Raw genomic sequence first — 18439 nt, forward strand, 5'->3', positions numbered from 1 at the left:
CACAGAATTATACACATGCGTGTCTTATAATTACATAAACTTCATGGCGCAAACCCTTTAATACTGCAAACATAACTGCTGTGACGGCAATACACACCCTGAACCCGCAAGCCCGTCTTGTGCCAAACTCTTCTCTTTCTTCTAATTCAATTTACTCTTTTCTTTCTCATCCTAACCTCTGGTCTTTCTTCCATTTTTTCCTCTGAGTTACCGAAAACCGAAAACCGGATGGTACCACCTTGCGGCAATCCACAATGATGCCTGTGGTCCATTCCGGTTTCGGCGAGATCTTGCTCTATTTAGAGGCCTGTCACAAGGCGCTCGGTGTCATTTGATCCCAGGCAGAGCTGACTCATGCGGCTTTGCGAAAACTACGCGGTGGACCGTCCTGCATCCTCGTAGAACTCTCTGAAACTTAAGGTAAAAGCAATCTCTGCCTGATACAGTTCCCACGCGCATAGTAAAGACAAGGTCTCTGATAAATACAGGGCATTTTTGAAATAATTAAAAATAGTGGCATGCAACGGGCAATTAACTACCATTCCTGTTTCTTACAGGACCCGCCTTGATAATACCAATAATACTGATGGCAACACCGACAGGGAGCTGCAATAATGAAGCATAATCCTGTATACCTAATGGAACAGGAACTCTAGAGCCTGATTACATTACCATACAGGTAATGAATTCCCCTTTGTACAGTATTAGAACTTCTGACTCTGGAAGACACATGCTAACATTTTTCCCCTTTTTCCCAGAGAGTTCCCTCGCCACACTATTAGCTATCCTATGCTATAGTGTATTGATCTTCAACTGAAACGCTGTGCTATCCTTGACGAGCAGCTCCTTCTTTCCTCTCACAATTGGGGTAAGAGCCTCTACATGCTACCAAAAAACCTCAAATAAGAATAACTCTAGGTTTCAAATCTTAATCTCTCCTTTCCTTCTCCCACAATTAGCATCCGTCTGGGTACCATTTTGAGTATCCTTTTCTATTCCTTTCACCCCGGGTTGGCACACACTTCTCATGTGGCTGTGCGAAACTAAGAGGTATTCACACTATAGTCTCTCTCCCTTTAGTCGCATTTGTTCCATTAATTGGGCCCTATGCTGATACTATCCCCCTTTTTTTCTCCATAGATGTCTCTACAACCCTAGGTCCTGATGAGACCCTGTACTGCACAGAGGGTCGAAACGTCATCGACACAAAACAAAAGCGAACCATTAACAAGCGCATATCATTGTATATAGCTGATGCACATTCTGTACATACTTGATGGTCGACTTTTAAAGAATTGTGATACCCTTGTCAAAAATTATTGTCACTATTTAGCACTGTTATTTGAGGTTCCTGTTTTCACTGGGACACTACGCACAATTGTTTATTTAATTTTGTCTTAATTTTCTGATACTTTATATACTGCTCCCTCTGCTCTATACCATAAAATGTAATGTGATGCATTTAATCATTGGTATTGGTGGTTCTTTGCCTTCTGACAGCTCAATAACCCTTCACATTGCTATTATGCAAAGTATTAATATCATAACAGATCATACCAGTCCACCATTGTTTCTGAAAGCACTTTATCTCCCCTAGATCCGTAGTGAGTAGGGTTCCAATGTTTTTTTTCTTGACTGAAGTCTTCAGGCAGGCACCCCTCTTCCAATGCTGTCTGAAACAGATCAAGCATCTGCTGCGCCACCTTTGTGGCAACACATTTAAAGAGTTTTGCAGCCAGTCTGTTTGGTCTGGCCGCCTTTCCGGATTGCAAATCTTTTATGGCCCATTCCACCTCTTCCTTTGTTATATCGCCATTGATCACCTTCCTATCCTCGGCAGCGAGTATTGGGAGAGTATTGGGAGAGAAATGTCTTTAAGAAACTCTCTGTCCTCGAGTTCGCATTTGTCTGTCCTTGATTGGTAAAGCGATTCGTATTAGGTCGCAAACGCCTCTGCTATGTCCGCTCCCAAGCCCTCTTTTACACCGTCAGCTGCACGAATTTCAGCAACTCAGTTCTTCTCTCCATTCAAGCCAGGCAATACGTTTATTGGCCTTATCCCCCAGATCATACAGGCGCCTGTGATGTTGTGCGTTTCCTCCTCCAAATCCTGGAGTTCCTTTTGTTTGAGGCAAATTAAGTGGTGCAGATCTTGGGTGTTTGATCCACTGCCTTTGATGCCCCGTTCTAGCTGCACTATCTCCTGTTCTAGTGTGTTGCACTGAGAGTGCCTCTCCTTCTTTAGACCTCCTATTGTGGCTTGCAGGTAGCCCTTCGCCACTACATTGTATGCTTCCCATAGGGTGGAGTGGGAGTCCACGGACCCACAGTTTTCGTCAAAATATTGTTGCGTTCGCTTGCTAATTTATCTTGGAATTCTCTGTTCCAGAAGTGCCAGGGTGCTATACGTGGGGGTGTAGTATAGTTTTCAACTGGGCCCTGGATAAGGACCTTTACTGGGTGGCGATCTGAGATGCCCCTGGCTCTATTCTGTGCTCCTCTGAAGTACCCCACGTGCATGCACTGCGTGAAGAGGTAGTCAATGCGCGAGCCAGAACTGTGTGCCTCAGAGATATGCGTGTACTGTCTACTGGTTGAATTGTGTAGTCTCCACAGGTCTGATTGCCTTAACAAATATCCATAACGGTTCTGTCCCACCCCTGTGGGCCTGCGTTGAAGGTTTCATCTAGCTCATATGACAACACTGCATTCATATCTCCACCCAAAATATGTATCCCTGGCGGCATGTCCAGTAGTGTTTTACTTAATTCAGGGAGGGTACAGGCCGGCAGTTTTGGTGGGATGTATGCTGAGCATATGTTAAGATTCCGCCCCTCCCATATTGCAGCTATGGACACATACCTGCCCAGTGGGTCCTGCCAGATGCTGCCTCTTATCAATGGCACCAAGTTCTTGGCGAGTATTGCCACCCCCCGGGATCCTGTCGTGAAGCCCGCATGGGCTGCTAACGTGTAGCCATAACTATTAAATGCAAGACACTGGTTGCCTTTCAAATGCGTCTCCTGAAGGAGGGCTAGGTCAGGAGAGTGTTGACGCAGGTACTGCATGACCATGCTCCTTTAGATCTTATCCCCTAGGCCATTCACGTTCCAAGTCAAAATCTTTAAAACAGTTGTCGGCCATGGCCCTGTAGCCATGTCTACGTGTAGTGCGTGTTGGGGTCCCTTCCCACCCCTTCCCACCTACCCCATTCCCGATTCCTGCCCAATGTAGTGTGTCTGTGATGATGGATTAATGCAAAATGCAACCTTAACTAGTAACAAACTTAACCTTGCATATGCAAAGTTAATCCCCTAGAAAGTAATCCCCCTCCCTGCTACCCTGCACTGTAGGTTTAAAACTACCCACCTCCCCAATTTACAGAGTGCCTGTCGCCCTAGAAAAAACTTTGAACTACAACTTGGGGTTGGCTGGCTTTGTCGCGTGTTTGTGTGCAGCCGCTCTCCTGCCCTCTTGTATCAAGGATTATCTATACAAACAGTGTATTGTCCAGGGGCATAGGCCCCTCTTCAATTGTCTCTAACCATATCGAATAGGCCCCTGTTACCTTGCAGTGTCTTCAGTTTCAATTCTTACTTGTCCGCTTGCCCGGGTACCGTCGCTGCTTTTTTTATAGCAATTTGGTAACTGTTCAATTGAATCCTCACTCTCCCTCGTCGGTCGGCACCCCACGTCAGGTCTAGAGTGCATATGTGTTTCAGCTACTCTGTCTGCGTTGTACCAGGAGGAGAGTGTCCTCAGTCTCCTCGTTTCTGACTTGAGTCTCGCAGCCGCTGTCAAGTTGATTTTCTCCCTCCCTGAAGCCAATCTCAAACTTCGTTGGGCGTTGTGAAATACCAGGATTTGTCACGGTCCAGGATCCTAAGCTTGGTGGGGAATAGCATCAAGTATTTGAGATTTTGTGCCCTCAGGGTTTGCTTTACTTTGTCGAAGGTGCGCCTCTGTTGTTGGACCGCAAGGGTGAAGTCTGGGAAAAACCGGACCACTGAGTTTTCTAAAGTTAGATCGGCCCTTGTGCGTGCCATTTGTAGTATAATATCACGGTCTCGAAAATTGAGAATGTGCGCGATTATGGTCCGTGGTGGAGCTACTGGCTTGGGTGGTGGCGCCACGCTCTGTGCGCTCATTCCACAGAGAAAAAGTTCAAGAGGCGTTTGGGCTTGAGGTGGTTTAGTATGAGATCTTCCAGGAAGAGTCCCGCATCAGGGCCCTATGCCCCTTCAGGCACCCCCACCACTCTTATGTTATTTCTGCGGGCTCGCCCCTCCTGGTCTTCGAGCTTTGCTGCCATCGCCTTTTGTTGTTGTTAGAGAGGTTGTATTTGTTTCTCCATTCTTTTAGAAGCGGTTTGTGGTTCGGTAATATTTGTTTCCTAAGTGCCCACTTTTTCAGAGGTTTTATTCAAGTCAAGTCCACTCGTAGTAGGGTCACTTCAATTGTTACCTCATCCATTTTTGATTCAAGCCTCATCCCCAGCTCGTGTATCGCTGTCATGATTGCCCCTAACGAAGGCTCCACCAGATCCTGGGAGCCCTGCGTTGGTGCTAACCATCGTTACTTTGGGTACAGTGTACTTGTTGAGTTTATTAGATTGTTGCGGTGGGGCAGTCTTGGGGCTCATTCTGTAGTCGTGGCAGGTGATGGGTCTGGTATTTCAGCGTCTCAGTCCTTTAGTTGGCCCTCTCAGCTCAGCAGCCTGCGGCCTCCTTTCGAGTATGAGTGTGGGGAATGACCAATACCCCTCCATCAAATGCCTGGAAAAGAAGGAGTAATTGAGTTACGAAGAAGCCCCTCCTCTTCCGCTGTGGCTCGTTGGCCCAGCGCCTCCACACCTCCTGGTGCTTTCCAGTCGTGTTCTCTGCCCCAATCACTCCACACGAAGTGATTACTACGGGCCCTCTAGGCCAGGGTTCTTGCCCCTGCGGCTATGTGCGAGGTCTTCGCCGCCAGGGGTCTCAGAGCATGGCACTCGCTGTTGCTCGCGTCCCTCTGACGCACGGCCTGGCACTCTTTTCACGTTCGATATCGCCTTGTCTATGCCTCTGCAATTATTCTGCCCCCAACTGCACCAGCAGCCCCCCTAGCATCTCCTGGCCAGGGGGAAGTAGTGTTCCAAGCTGTTGGGGGTTAACACATCGACGGCTGCCCCCAGCAGGGGACCACCAAATCGGGTGAGTGTTTCGCGGTCCTTGCTGCTGCGGCACTTCTGTGTTCGTGGCCCAGGATCACCTGCTGCTCTGATTGTTGGGTGGGTCCCGCTTCATGTAGGGCAGCACTGCGGGCCCAGACGTCCCCCAGGGTTATGTCCTCCGGCCACAACCACTGACCCCTCGATCGAGAGTCAATCAGTGCTTTTAGGGCTCCTCCCTCTGTAGAATCCCAACAGCGGCTCACTTCAGTAGCGAGGCCTCGGTGCTTCCTGGCCTCCGCTGATCGCGGTCTTTTCTCCGGACAATACGGTGCTCTCCTATGCTGCGGACTTTAGGGTGGCTATTACTGTGTCAGGGGCCCCGGGATGATACTGGATTTTTCGTAGGACGAGAGGGCTGCAACAGAGCTCCCGGACTACGCCGCCATATTGGCTGGTGCCAAGCCACGCTCCAAACCTTGTCTTAAATTAGCACTTCGAGTGCACACTTGATGCAGTCAGGCCCCATGTTGCAATGTCATGGAACCTAACCATCAATTTGATGCTTTGCTTGCACGAGAACCTGGACAGGCAAAACGTACAGCAAGATCAGAAAAAAGTAATGTTAAGAATTGTTAACACGTTCATTTATTCATGCACCGGTTTGTGCTATTTGTAAATGTGACATATCGCCTAGTGTCGAGTGAAAGGTGCAATGGTGTCAGTGTGTGAAGTGCGCCATGTATAAACACAGTATGATTTTCAAATTACAGATCTGAGTATTGCTAAACCATACGCACGTTCTGATTGTGACAGAATGCTACTAGCAGCAGGGCACCTCAGGACACACATCGATTAATATAGTGAGGATTTGGCAAACAAAAGATACTGAAGACTTTTTCCCAAAGTCGGTGATCAACGAATTTCGGATAGTGCTTCTCACCTCATCCTGCTCAACTTTAAAAATGTGCGTTTACTTTCTTTCCTGTTTTGTTCTTTCCTCTTTATCTTTCTGTTTATCTCAGTGCACCAAAGTAATCATGAGGTGACACTCAGCGCTTTACAAAGCGACCAAGTAAATAAATATGAACTTCCTTGCTTGGCACAGGCACACCTCTTGTGCTGATGGCGGAGTCACCAGGGGTGCAGTACCCTATAGGCACGTCCCTACAGGCCCCTGGAAGATTCATGCAGGTAAAATAAGCGCTGCCTCCCTTCTGCTAGTGTAAGCAACGTCAGTCACATCTGCAGCCTCGCTCTCGTATCTTTTCTCCCTCTCTGGCCTCATTGTGACCTATCTCCAAGTCAACAATGCTGACGTAACCATCACTGGCATAATGATAAGGAAAAGAACAAGTTGACTTTCCTCCTCGTGGCTCACTGAACTTTGGTATTGCTGGTCACACAGTAATATCCGACCTGAACTTCCCCAAATCCAGATATATAAAATGGTCCCATGCCCACTGTGACTATGACCTCTAGTGCATTTTTTTTCTTTAAGTTCTGCCTTTTTTATCCCTGTGCTAAAAATTGGAAATGAAAAGATACAAATAAAATAATGCTAAACGCCTGAACTGCGTATGACACTTATACCCACCAAGAAACAACTAGCACTATGACTTTGGTAAGGTCTGCGTTTAGACAGTAGCACTGGGGATTAGTGAACCAACCTATAAATCACTTGACCAAACCTGTATCCCATACCATTTGAAATATACGAGTTTTCAAAAACATGTTCTAGGCAGGTCTTTCAATAGAAGAGTTCCAAGAAAAACCAAGGGGCATATTATCAAGAAACAGAGTTAAAATTATCGCCGCTTTAGCGGCAGAAAACTGCCGTTAAAGCGGCGATAATGGGCTTGATAATATGCCCTTGAGAATTCCCATAGAAGCCCATGTTTTTTTGACAAGGGCATATTATCAAGCCCATTAACGGCACTTTAGCAGCGGTTTTCTGCCGCTAAAGCAGCGATAATTTTAACTCCATGCTGGATAATATGCCCCATAATCTTCCAAGTAGCTGATTGATTTTTAAGGAATTTGTAAAAGGCATAGCACTGGCTTCTGTAATATCCCTCGTGTAAATATTTGCTCGGGGTGACGTACAACTCAAAGACTCTCCTTCCGGAAGCACTAACCGCAGATTTGCTAGAGCTTACTATCCCAATAAAGCTTACCACTGGTCCATTGCATTCCTATGATGTCATATATCATTATTTAGGGAAGGAATAACATCTAGGTACATTTCATTGGGCTATAGCAGCTCCCAGAATGCACTGGCAATGATTCCAAAAATCAAGGAATTCTCTATATTCCGAAGATTTCTGATGCAGTTTGGAAATGTCATTATTTATGCCTTAATTCATCACAGATGGATCAAAGAATTTTGGGTGGTTTCAAGAGTGGTCCCTCTGACATCTTAATTCACCTCTAGACTTTGTACCACAATAGCATTTTTGCAGGATTGGGCTTAAGGTCCATACTTTCAATATAATGGTGAAACTCAACTAAGGTGTAACAAGCTACGTTGGGTATATGTAGCTCAGCTGTAACAAATAGGATGGAATTGTTAAACTTGGTGGTAAACAGAGTTTGCCAAAGTTGGTATTCTTTATAACAGAGTCTTTGGCTATATATGATTAGATAAAGCAGTCTTTTTTATAGACTTCGGAAGGCATGTATGTGTGATATTTTAGTGGGAAAATACCGCCCTTGACACAAAACATGAACCATTCCTGGGGATAATATTTTTTTGAACCAGGGCTTTTCAATAAACCACCATGTAAATTCCCTGCTCTCATAATGACAGGTGTGAGGACACGTTTGTCTGCTTTTATGAGGTCTTGCCTACACAGCATAGGCACTGTGCTGCGAGATGTAGCTGACAAATCAGTGGCCTTACAACCTGCCCACAGTATACCATTAGTTGTTTGCTTTGTCACCCTAATTTCCACTTGTTTGATTGCTTAGCTCCTTCAGGCTGCCCTTTCTTTCTTGCATTTGCTCCTCTCTAGAGCATGGACCAAGTACATGTGTTCTTCCTCGTCTTTAAACAATGCACTATTTTTTTTAACTTTGCTTGTGTGTCAGTAATATTCCTGGACGTTCAATGTGCTTAACGACCTTTAACAAAGGCATACAATTTCTTTTTTATGTTGCTTTCACCCTATCTCCTGTCTCCATTGATGTTGATGTTTAAGTTTCTTACACCCACAACTGTATTAGTCTACATCACTCTACTCTACGCCACTCTACTCAGCACTACTCTACCCTAAGCCATTCTGCTCTTATGCTCTTAGCCACTTGACTCCACTCTATGCCACTCTATTCTACATCACTCTACTCTACACCACTTTTCTCAATGCCACTCCTCTATCCCACTTTACTCTTTGCCACTTCATGCCACTCTACTCTATGCTATTCCACACTGCTCAATGTCACTCTACGCCACTCTATGCTACTCCACTCCACTCTGACACTCTGCTCTATGCTACTCTACTTTATGCCACTTTGTTCTATGCCACTCTATGCCAATCCACTCTGTGTGACTCTACTCTATGCCACTCCATTCCGCTCTATGTCACTCTAATCCACTCCGTTCCAATCTACTCCACTCTAAGGCACTTTACACCTCAGTACTCTATGCCAGTCTATGCCACTCATCTCTACTCTCTGCCACTCTACTCTACTCTGTGCCACTTCAATCCACTCGATGCCACTCTACTACAGCACTCTCCAGCAGTGCACTCTATACCACTCCATTTTATGTTGCTCTACACTCTGCCACTCTATGTCGCTCTATGCCGCTCTACCCCTACGGCACTCTTTGCCACTCTACTCTACGCCACTCAATGCCACTCTACTTCATGCCACTCTACTCCACCTACTATATGCCACTGTAGTCTACTCCAATCAACTCTATTCTATGCCACTCCACTCTTTGCTACTCCATTCTACTCTATGCCTCTGTATGCTACTCTATTCTATTCCATTCTACACCACTCTACTCCACACCACTCCACTCTATGCCACTCCACTCTACTCCACTCCACTTTGCTCCACATCACTGGACTCCACTCCACCCCACTCTTTGCCATCCCACTGTATGACTCTTTACTCTGCACCTCTCTATTCTATGCCACTCTACTCTATGCCACTGTACTGTATGCCACTCCATGCCACACCAGTCCATGCACTGTACTTCACTCTATATCAATCTTCACCACTCTACGTCATTCTATGCCGCTCCACTCTACTCTACGCCACTCTAATGCATGCAACTCTACACCACTCCATTCCACACAGTGCCACTCTACATCACTCCATTCTACAGCACTGTTTGCTACTCCACTCTGCTCTAAATCCACTATAATCTACTCGACTCCACTCTACTCCATTCCACCCCATTCTATGCCACTCTTCTCTACATAAAATTCCTCTATGCCACTTTATTCTAGGTAAATTGTTGACACTCCACTCTATGCCACTGTGGTCTAGATCACTCCATTTCACTCTATGTCCCTGAGCTCGATTCTACACCACTCTTTTCCGGGAAACAACAGTTACAATGCATGCATTACAATGCATGCTTTTATCCCGCATGCCATTACAATTAAAATGGCTTGCTGTAGGGGCTATAAGGTGTCGGATTTAACTCCAACACCTTCCCTACTGTTGCACAGACTGGAGTTGGAATAGTAAATTATACTATTCCAAAGTCCAACAACGTCCATGTAACGTCATACAACCCTCTTCCCCACTCCAAGGCACTTTACGCCAGTCTATTCTACACCAATCTATGCTACTCCACTCCACTCCACTCCACACAATGCCGCTTCACTCTAGTTCAGTCTACTCTATGCCACTCCATACCGCTGTACTCAACGCCACTCTGCTCTATGCCACTCCACTCTTATCCATGCCACTATACTTTATGCCACTCTACTCCACCCCACTATATGTCACTCTAGTCTACACCACTCATCTCTACTTTACACTGCCACTTGACTCCACTCTATGTCACTCTATGCCACTCTACTCTACTCTGTGCCACACCATGCCCACTCAACTCTACACCACTCCACTCTACACAGTGCCACTCTATGGAACTCCATGCCACTCCACTCTACACCACTCTACTCTATGTCACTCTATGAGGCTCTACTCTATGACACCCTACTCTATCCCACGACACTCCATTGTTCTCTTCACAACACACATCTATGCCACTCCACTTTATGCTACTCTACTCTATTCCACTCCACACCACTCGGCGCAACTCCACTCTATGCCACTCCACTTTACACCACTCACCTCCATGCTACTCTGCTCCACTCCACTCTTTGGCACTCCATTCTATGATTCTCTACTCTACACCTCTCTATTCAATACCACTGTGCTCCATACTACTCTACGCCACTATACTCTATGCCACTCCATGCCACTTTATGCCACACCACTCCATGGCACTCTACTCAACTCTACACCACTCTTCAAAATTCTACGTCACTAAATGCCACTCCACTCTACTCTATGCCAATGTTCTCTACTCCATCCTATTCCACTCAATCCCAGGCAATGTCACTCTATGCCACTCAACTCTACACCACTCTACTGTATGCCACTGTTTGCCACATCACTTCATTCTACAACACTTCACTCTACACCACTGTACTCTACACCGCTTCTTTCTACACCACTCCACTCTATGCCATGCCATTTCACTCCACTCTACTCTACAGCACTCTACTCTCTGCCACTCCATGTCACTCTACACTGCTCCACTCTATGCCACAGTACTCTGTAGCAATGTACTCTACGCCTCTCTACGCCACTCTATGCCACACCACTTAATGCCACTCAACTCAATGCCAGTCTACTCTATGCCACTCTATTCAATGCCACTTTACTCAACTCCATTAAACTCCTTGCCACTCTACGGCACTCCACACCACTCCACTCTATGTCACTCCACTCTATGCCACTCTACTCTATACCACTACATTCCACTCTACATTTACCCCTTTCCACTCTACGTCACTCTGTGCTACTCTACTGTACACCACTCTACTCTATGCCATTCCACTTTACTCCACTCTACTCAGCACCACTCTATTCTACACCACTCTGCTCCGTGCACTCTGCTCCACACTACTCAACTAGACTCCAAACCACTCTTGCCACCCCACTCTATGCAACTCTATTCTATACCAATCTATTCTACACCACTTTACTCTGTGCCAATATATGCCATTTCACTCTATGCCAGTCCACGCTACACCTCTCGATACACTCTACTATATGCCACTCCACTTTGCTCCACTTTAGTCCAACCCACGCACTCTACACCACTCTATGCCACTATATGTCACTCCACTCTACTCTACTATACACCACTCTACTCTACGCTACTCCATTCCACACAATGCCATGCTATGCCACTCTACTCTATGCCACTCTACTCCACACCACGTCACTCCACCCCTTTCCACTCTATGCCACTCCACTCTTCCCTACACTACTCTGCTCTGCACTACTCAAATCCACTGTATTCCTCTCCACTCTGTACCAATCCACTCTATACAAACCCACTCTAGGCCGCTCTATGCCACACAGCCCTATGCCTTTCCATTTCATGCAAATCAACTCTATGCCACTCTGTGTCTCTCTACGCCACGCCTACGTCTCTGTACAACATAGCTGAAAGAAATTGGCAATGCCAATAGCTCTCACATAAGTGACACCTATTGGCTTTGCCAATGCTTCTTATTACCTGTTCTGTTGACAGTTCTTCGGGTTATAAGTTCTAGGCTTCTGCAAGCTTTAACTGTGTGGTGTCAAGGCCTATTGTCTTTATACGTATCCTGAAAGTGGGTTTTGGATCTGCCCCTTGGTTATGCTTTAATGGCTCATTTAGTTATCACTTCTCTGCTCCTGATTTGGTGGCTTTTCTCCACATTCTTGTGTTTATGCCACCAAGGAGCATTGATGTCTCACAGTGTTGGATGAGTTGTATTCTTCCACTTGAGGGGAGATTTTGTTAATTTTACTTTAGGTAATCTATGGGACTGCATGTTTTCCCTTTCTTTTTCCCTCTTTTCCTTGCATGCTTTTCTTCACCCATTCCTAACACTTCCTCATTCTCCTTGCTATAGTCCCAATTTCCATCCTGCTCCTTTTTTTTTAGCTATCACTTATTACAAGCAAGGTGCTGCTAGATCACTGGCTTTCCATCTCCCCCGCCCCCCTTCTGGTGCCACCTATTCCACTCTTCATCTTGCTCCCCATCCTTATAATTATTTTTATTAATAATATGTTGACTAGGGCCGGTAGCTGGAAAGTACTAAGGGGCTGGTCGGTAGCTTGCTTGTATTTTAGCACGTCTTGTTTTCATTTTATTTAATTTTAATTTACAAGTTTTATATGGGCGTCCACTTTGTCAAATTATAAATGAAATGTAGCTGCCTGCTTTGATGCATGCGTGTGTGAGCAAGTATGTGCATTGCCAGACATCTTGGAATGGATTTTCCTTTAATAGAAAATCAGCTCCATGATTATGTGCAATAGGTGCACATGCGTGCATTTGGGAAAAATGCATTGGCAAAGCCAACAGCTCAAAATTTTGAAGTTGAAAACAATTGGGTTTGCCAGTGCTTGTTGATCCACAGCCATGCATGTGGAGAGGATTTCAGCAAAGGTTTAGAACAAAAAAAACTGGTCTATGACTGACGCCATTTATAACCAATCCCGCTTCCTGAATGAAGTAGCCCATGGTAATCTGACACCTAAAATGAAGTCTGTTGCAAATGGACAGGCAGCTGTGAGGTGGGTCGGACATCTAAGGCCTACCGCAGCCCACCACAGGGTCTTTTTCTTTTGGAGCCACTTGACGCAGTAGATTACTGGAGCACCTTGGAGCTAAATATCATTGCAATTTTTGGCAAGTATGTAGGTTTTGTTTATTTTTCGATACGGTGGACCCTACAGGTGTTTCTTTACAAAAATATCCAGCTGGCTTCCCACAAATATTTGTATTCTTGTTCTCTTGCCACTGCTCCTTTGTCCTGATCAATCAGTCTTTAAGTATGTCCTCCTGCTGTCAGCCTGCCTGCCCCTTATCCATCTTGGAATGAATAGAAAATATCTCACAGTTAACACTTGGATGAAGCTGGACTCCGCTATGATAATCCCTTTATGGCAAAATTGGTTTACGCTACGCTGCCAATGAAAGAGTGACAGGCTGCCAACATCTCTGAAGCATCAGCCACTTAAGGCGTTTTAAGGCCTACCACTTCATTGCTAAGTAGCCACGTCTTGTGTGACACCTTCATGTAGGCTTTGCTTTTTTTAGGCAAGACTATTGCGGATTTTACGATTTTTAAGCCCATACTTGCATTTATATCACGCTTTTTTTTTTTTACCACAGATGAGGTAGTAAAACTGTCGGGCAAGCAACAAATCACACAATAAATTGTGCTTGGATGGAAAGGTGTGACTGTATTGCGTCCTATATACAAAGTCAGTTTTGGTGTTATACATGATGACCATAATATTGCTCTTATTTTCCAGTACTTTGTTGTATTTCATATTTCTTCACAATCTGAGCTACAGCACGTTTAAAAAAAATCTGATTAGCTTTAATATATTTCCTGCAAAACAACTACTATATGCTGTTTGGTGTATTTAATTTTGCACTACAGTCTCTGGTTTTATTCTCCATGCCCGCAACACAACTATCTATTTCACTTGAAAGAGAAAGACATCAAGGATTTAAGCAGTTTGTGAGAAAGGGGATGGTGGTACTATGTATTATAAGGGACAAGGTACCCCCGCTGTGTATTAGAAAATTATTGCAAAGCATGGAGGAGTCCCATGACTTTATAAAGGAGCTTGGCCTTCGACCTAATCCTCAATATGGTTATGGAACTCCTGTTGCCTTTCCATATCCTCATAATATACTGCCAGGGGTACTTTATCCCTTATAATATTGTTGTGGCTGGTTTCAAGAGTGTTAGTTGTGGATGTGGCTGTGTGGGGTGTGCTCTGATGTTGTGAGCAGTGGCAGAATGGTCCTCTTTTGTCACTGCAGCTTTGTGGCTGCACTATGCATGGAATGTAACAAAGTGGAGTGAAAGATAATTGCAAATGTTATTGTGCCTACAACCCGTGTGAGGGAGATGTTGTGTTTGTTTTTGGAGAGATTCTGTTCTCCAACAACTGTTGTTCAGAAATTATAATAGTAAAAATGAAAGTGCAAATGCCACAATGGAAAGTAATGTTGGGTAAAATGAAAATAGGCTCAAAGGTGTCACACATGACATGGGGGTCACTTGGCAGACATGTACACAAAGCTGCCAACTAACATATGTCAGAAACATGACATAGTCAGCACTGAAATTTTAACCAGAAGCGCCAAGCATGCTGGAACTTGTACATTCTCTTTTCTATAAATATGAGCCTATAAATCTCAGAATGTTTGGTGCTGTTGTTGAAAAACAGGTCTGGCTTAAAGACAGTCTCATAACATGGAGCTAGTCACAAACCAGAAGTTGGTGCTCTGTACCAAGAACTACACCAACAAGAGTTACTTCAGCGACGCAAATTACATTCTTGCAGCATATCTAATATGGATTGGAGATATCAGATTCAGATTAAGCTTTCAAGTAAAGGTATTTATAGCAATGAAAACAATGGAGAAAACGATTTGTAACAGCTGTGCAGCACAGGTATTTCTTAGAAATCATTTTAAGTGAGTCAGAAAAATAAAAAAAATAAAAACCCCCATCTACGAGTAAATCGTAAAAAAATAAAATAATGAAGCAACCGATGCGTATTTCTGCTACTTATGCAATAAAACGAAATAGAACGTACTAGTAATATAGACCAATATTTCATATTTTAAAATCTGCACTTTTTTTTTAATTCACTTCTTGTATGAAAAATATTAAAGTAATGTAAATTAGGTTTTGGCATGTTTTGAGCTGGTGAAAATATCATTTCCTCTCTTATATATAACAAAGGCAGCAAAAATGTTTTTTTATATTTTTTTCCTGAATAAAATATCTGCGTTGTAGACAGATTTGTTCCAGCAGTAGTCACAAGAACATTGTCTGTGTAAAGCATTGGTTTATGGTTTTCCTCAGTGACTCACACTATTGAAGGCAAATTTCATGTACAGGATACACGAATGTGCAAAATAGCAATGAGAATTAATGTACGTTAGACTTTCCCCAAAATTCTTCACAAAGAAATGTATATTACCTACAGGCAGCCGCCAGTATGTAGTTATAATTAGGACAATGTTTTCATAGGAAAAATGTTTTTGGATTTGCCTGTCTTTCGCGCTGTTGGACAAATCTTCACAAACGTTTTCCCCAAACAGTGCCCTGGTGAATCTTGTTGTGCATGGAAAGTTTTGCGGAAATCTGTCAAGCAGGGGCTGAGAAAAAGGGGGGGGGGGGTCAAAAAAGTGTATTTTCCATGTTAATTCCAATTGAGTCTTTAGACATGCCTGCAGCCCAAACTGCTTGACGGAATGACACCAAATTAGCCAGAAAGCTAGCCTTTGGTCCGTAGATTGTGCTTTTTGCTATTGGTGTAAATCCGTTTAGTAGTTTGCGAGAAAGTAACGGAAATCCAAATGTGTATAGCTACAATCGCGAAGCCTTCGCGAATAATGATGAGCTCGTGCAGAGATGTGCATAGCTCTTATTTGGTTGCCAACACTTCAACCAGGAAGCTTTGGCAGCCATCTTTAAACTCAGCTCCAGCAGAGTCCCAAAGAAAACATGAAAAAAAAGAAGAGGGGTCAGGGTAGGAATACCCTAACTCCCCAATCCTTGATTTTGGGGACCCAGAGGAACCCCGGCAGGGCAAAAAAGCACATTTTTTATTTAATTCAATGATAAATTTGAGAATATTCATAAATATCGCCATGAATAAAACATTTTAAAAAAACACACTGTGCTTGTCTTTCAAGAAGTCCCCGAGTGGGCCAGGCTTGTGGGCATTGTGGGCATTTTAGAGAAGAAGGAGGGGGAATGCAAAAGCCCCCCCCTTCTGAGGCTCTTTGAGCCCTGGGGACCCCACCTCCCCAGGACTTTATTTTAAATATTGGAGGGGGCCTGCACAGTCCCTGGGGCTCAATGGAGCCCCAGAGACCACCACCTCCATGGGGCTTTAATATTCAAATGGAAGGGGGCCATTTGGACCCTCCTACATGGACTCTTTGAAGCCCCAGGTACCACCACCTCCCCAGGGCTTAATACCAATAATTAGCAGGGGCCACGTGGATCCCGTTCCCTCTGGAACACCACCTCCCAGCGGCCAGCATTTAAAATATATGGGGAAGTGCATCCCCCCCTCCCGGGCCATATATGGACCCAGGGACCACCACCTCCCCAGGGCTGGCCCCTGCCTTGTAAATAAGGGGTCAGTGCGGTCCCCCTTTTGGAGCCATGAATGGCCCAGAGGACTGCAACCCCTCAGGACTGGCTCATGTTATGTCGTGGGATGCCCACTCCCATGACATAGCTGTTTGCTTTTGCTTGGCGGGTGCTGAGAGCCCCCACCAAGCAAAAGCAAACACTCCGCTTCCAGCAAGCGGGAGCTGTCAAAGTGCTCCCGCTTGATAGAAGCAGTGGTTTTGTCTCATTTCCTGCTCGCAGACATGTGAGCAGGGAAAGAGATGACTCTATTACTCTTGCATGCAGGGAGCTGCATTTCCAGCAACTCACTGCGTTCAAGAGCAATGCTGGCTCCTGCAGACTCCCCCTGCGATCCCTATCCTGCACACTGGGTGCCATATGAGGGCTCCAGGGCACCCAGGAGAATTGGGCGGGCCCTGGGGAATAGGGTCTCTGGGACAGAGCAGATATTGACCCGCGGTCAAATCGGCCAGGGGAGGGGGGCAGTGCGGCACCCTCCCTGTTCAATAAATATATATTAAGGCTGTGCCCCATGGAGATGGGGTTTCTGGCCTGAAATTGGCCCGGGAGGGCGACTGTGCAGCCCCCTCCCCCATTAAGCCATAGCCAGGTTCCGGGAGATTGGGTCCCTGAGGCAGTTGTGGCCCTGATGCTTATTTGACAAAAATTAAATTTCTACAGTAAGCACTTACACATATATACATAGCAGGTGCCCTCATTGAAGCTCCACTTATGTTAAGGACATATGATCCTAACTCCTAGACCTGGTGAAGGCAAAGCAAGTGTGTTTTCTCAGCAATTTCATATTGAAAGATGATCTGAAGTGTTTCGTGGAGGTGAATACATTGCTGATCTATTGGAGCACAATTTGTATGTGACTGTGAGGAGTGGGTTCTTTCTTGTCCTGTCTTTGTGAGAGCAGAGTCTGTGGCTCTCCCTTTGAATAACTACGAGTGTTGGAATGTGCAAATCACTTGGAAGCTTCTCCCGTTTGGCCCCGCTCAACTTAGTATTATGCAAAGGTCTTCCTGCCTTTTGCCAGGATGATGGACAGCTTCGCAAGTGGCCCCCAGCGTGTTTCCAACCAATTTTGGTGAGGAGTTCCTGATGCCGAGGATTATGAGGCCATCTCTTCCAAACAAAGAAGAACTTACTTCATGTAGTTAAGAGGAAAGAACCTTCTTTGGTGGATATTTACCTCTTTGTACTCGTGTCGTCTTCTCTATAAGATTAATTTTACCACAGTTTTTGGGATAAAGACACACAAGGGACAATCACATTGCAAAATACGCACACAAGGTCACTGGTGATATTTCCTCATACTCAATTATGTAGCAGTAGTGCAAAATATGTACTGGACATTTACCCAAGGAGGCAGCACTTAGTGATTAACCAATAGAAAGTACACCACTTGGGTACATATTTTGTGGACTCTTTTTAGATAAAGGGGCAGCTGCAGTTTTGTTGAGGCCCAGTTACTTACACAGCTACTGACACACCCACACAGACACTTAGACACCCACTCACACACTCAGGTATTCATACACCCACTCATAGACCCTCTCAGACAGTGATACAGCCACTCCCAGGCCCACTCAGACACTCTCACACCCACTCACAGACCAATTCAGACCCTCATGCACCCACTCACACACTCACTCATACATGTACACCCACTCACAGACCCACTCAAACAAGAATGCACCCACTTACAGACTCACTCATACTCTAAATCATCCATTCAGACACTAAAACACCCACTCATTCTACAATACACCTTGGTATATATATATATATTACCTACTGGCGGTCGCCAGTAGGTAGTTATAGTTAGAACCTAGTTTCCACAGGGAAAGCATTTTTT

General features: G+C 45.1%; 1 long non-coding RNA gene across 2 annotated transcripts; it reads left to right on the forward strand.

Annotated features, from left to right (window-relative positions):
- The first annotated feature begins 300 nt into the window (after nucleotides 1-300).
- On the forward strand, nucleotides 301-1418 carry LOC146857373 (uncharacterized). Of its 2 annotated transcripts, XR_014979571.1 has the most exons (5): nucleotides 301-420; nucleotides 558-679; nucleotides 759-868; nucleotides 960-1050; nucleotides 1141-1418. It is a non-coding gene; the product is annotated as an uncharacterized LOC146857373 (long non-coding RNA). The 2 variants fall into 2 exon arrangements; XR_014979572.1 differs by lacking the exon at nucleotides 960-1050.
- The last annotated feature ends 17021 nt before the right edge of the window (nucleotides 1419-18439 follow it).

This window comes from Triturus cristatus, chromosome 3_2 (genome assembly GCF_964204655.1).
Source record: "Triturus cristatus chromosome 3_2, aTriCri1.1, whole genome shotgun sequence".
Classification (NCBI taxonomy): Eukaryota; Metazoa; Chordata; class Amphibia; order Caudata; family Salamandridae; genus Triturus; species Triturus cristatus.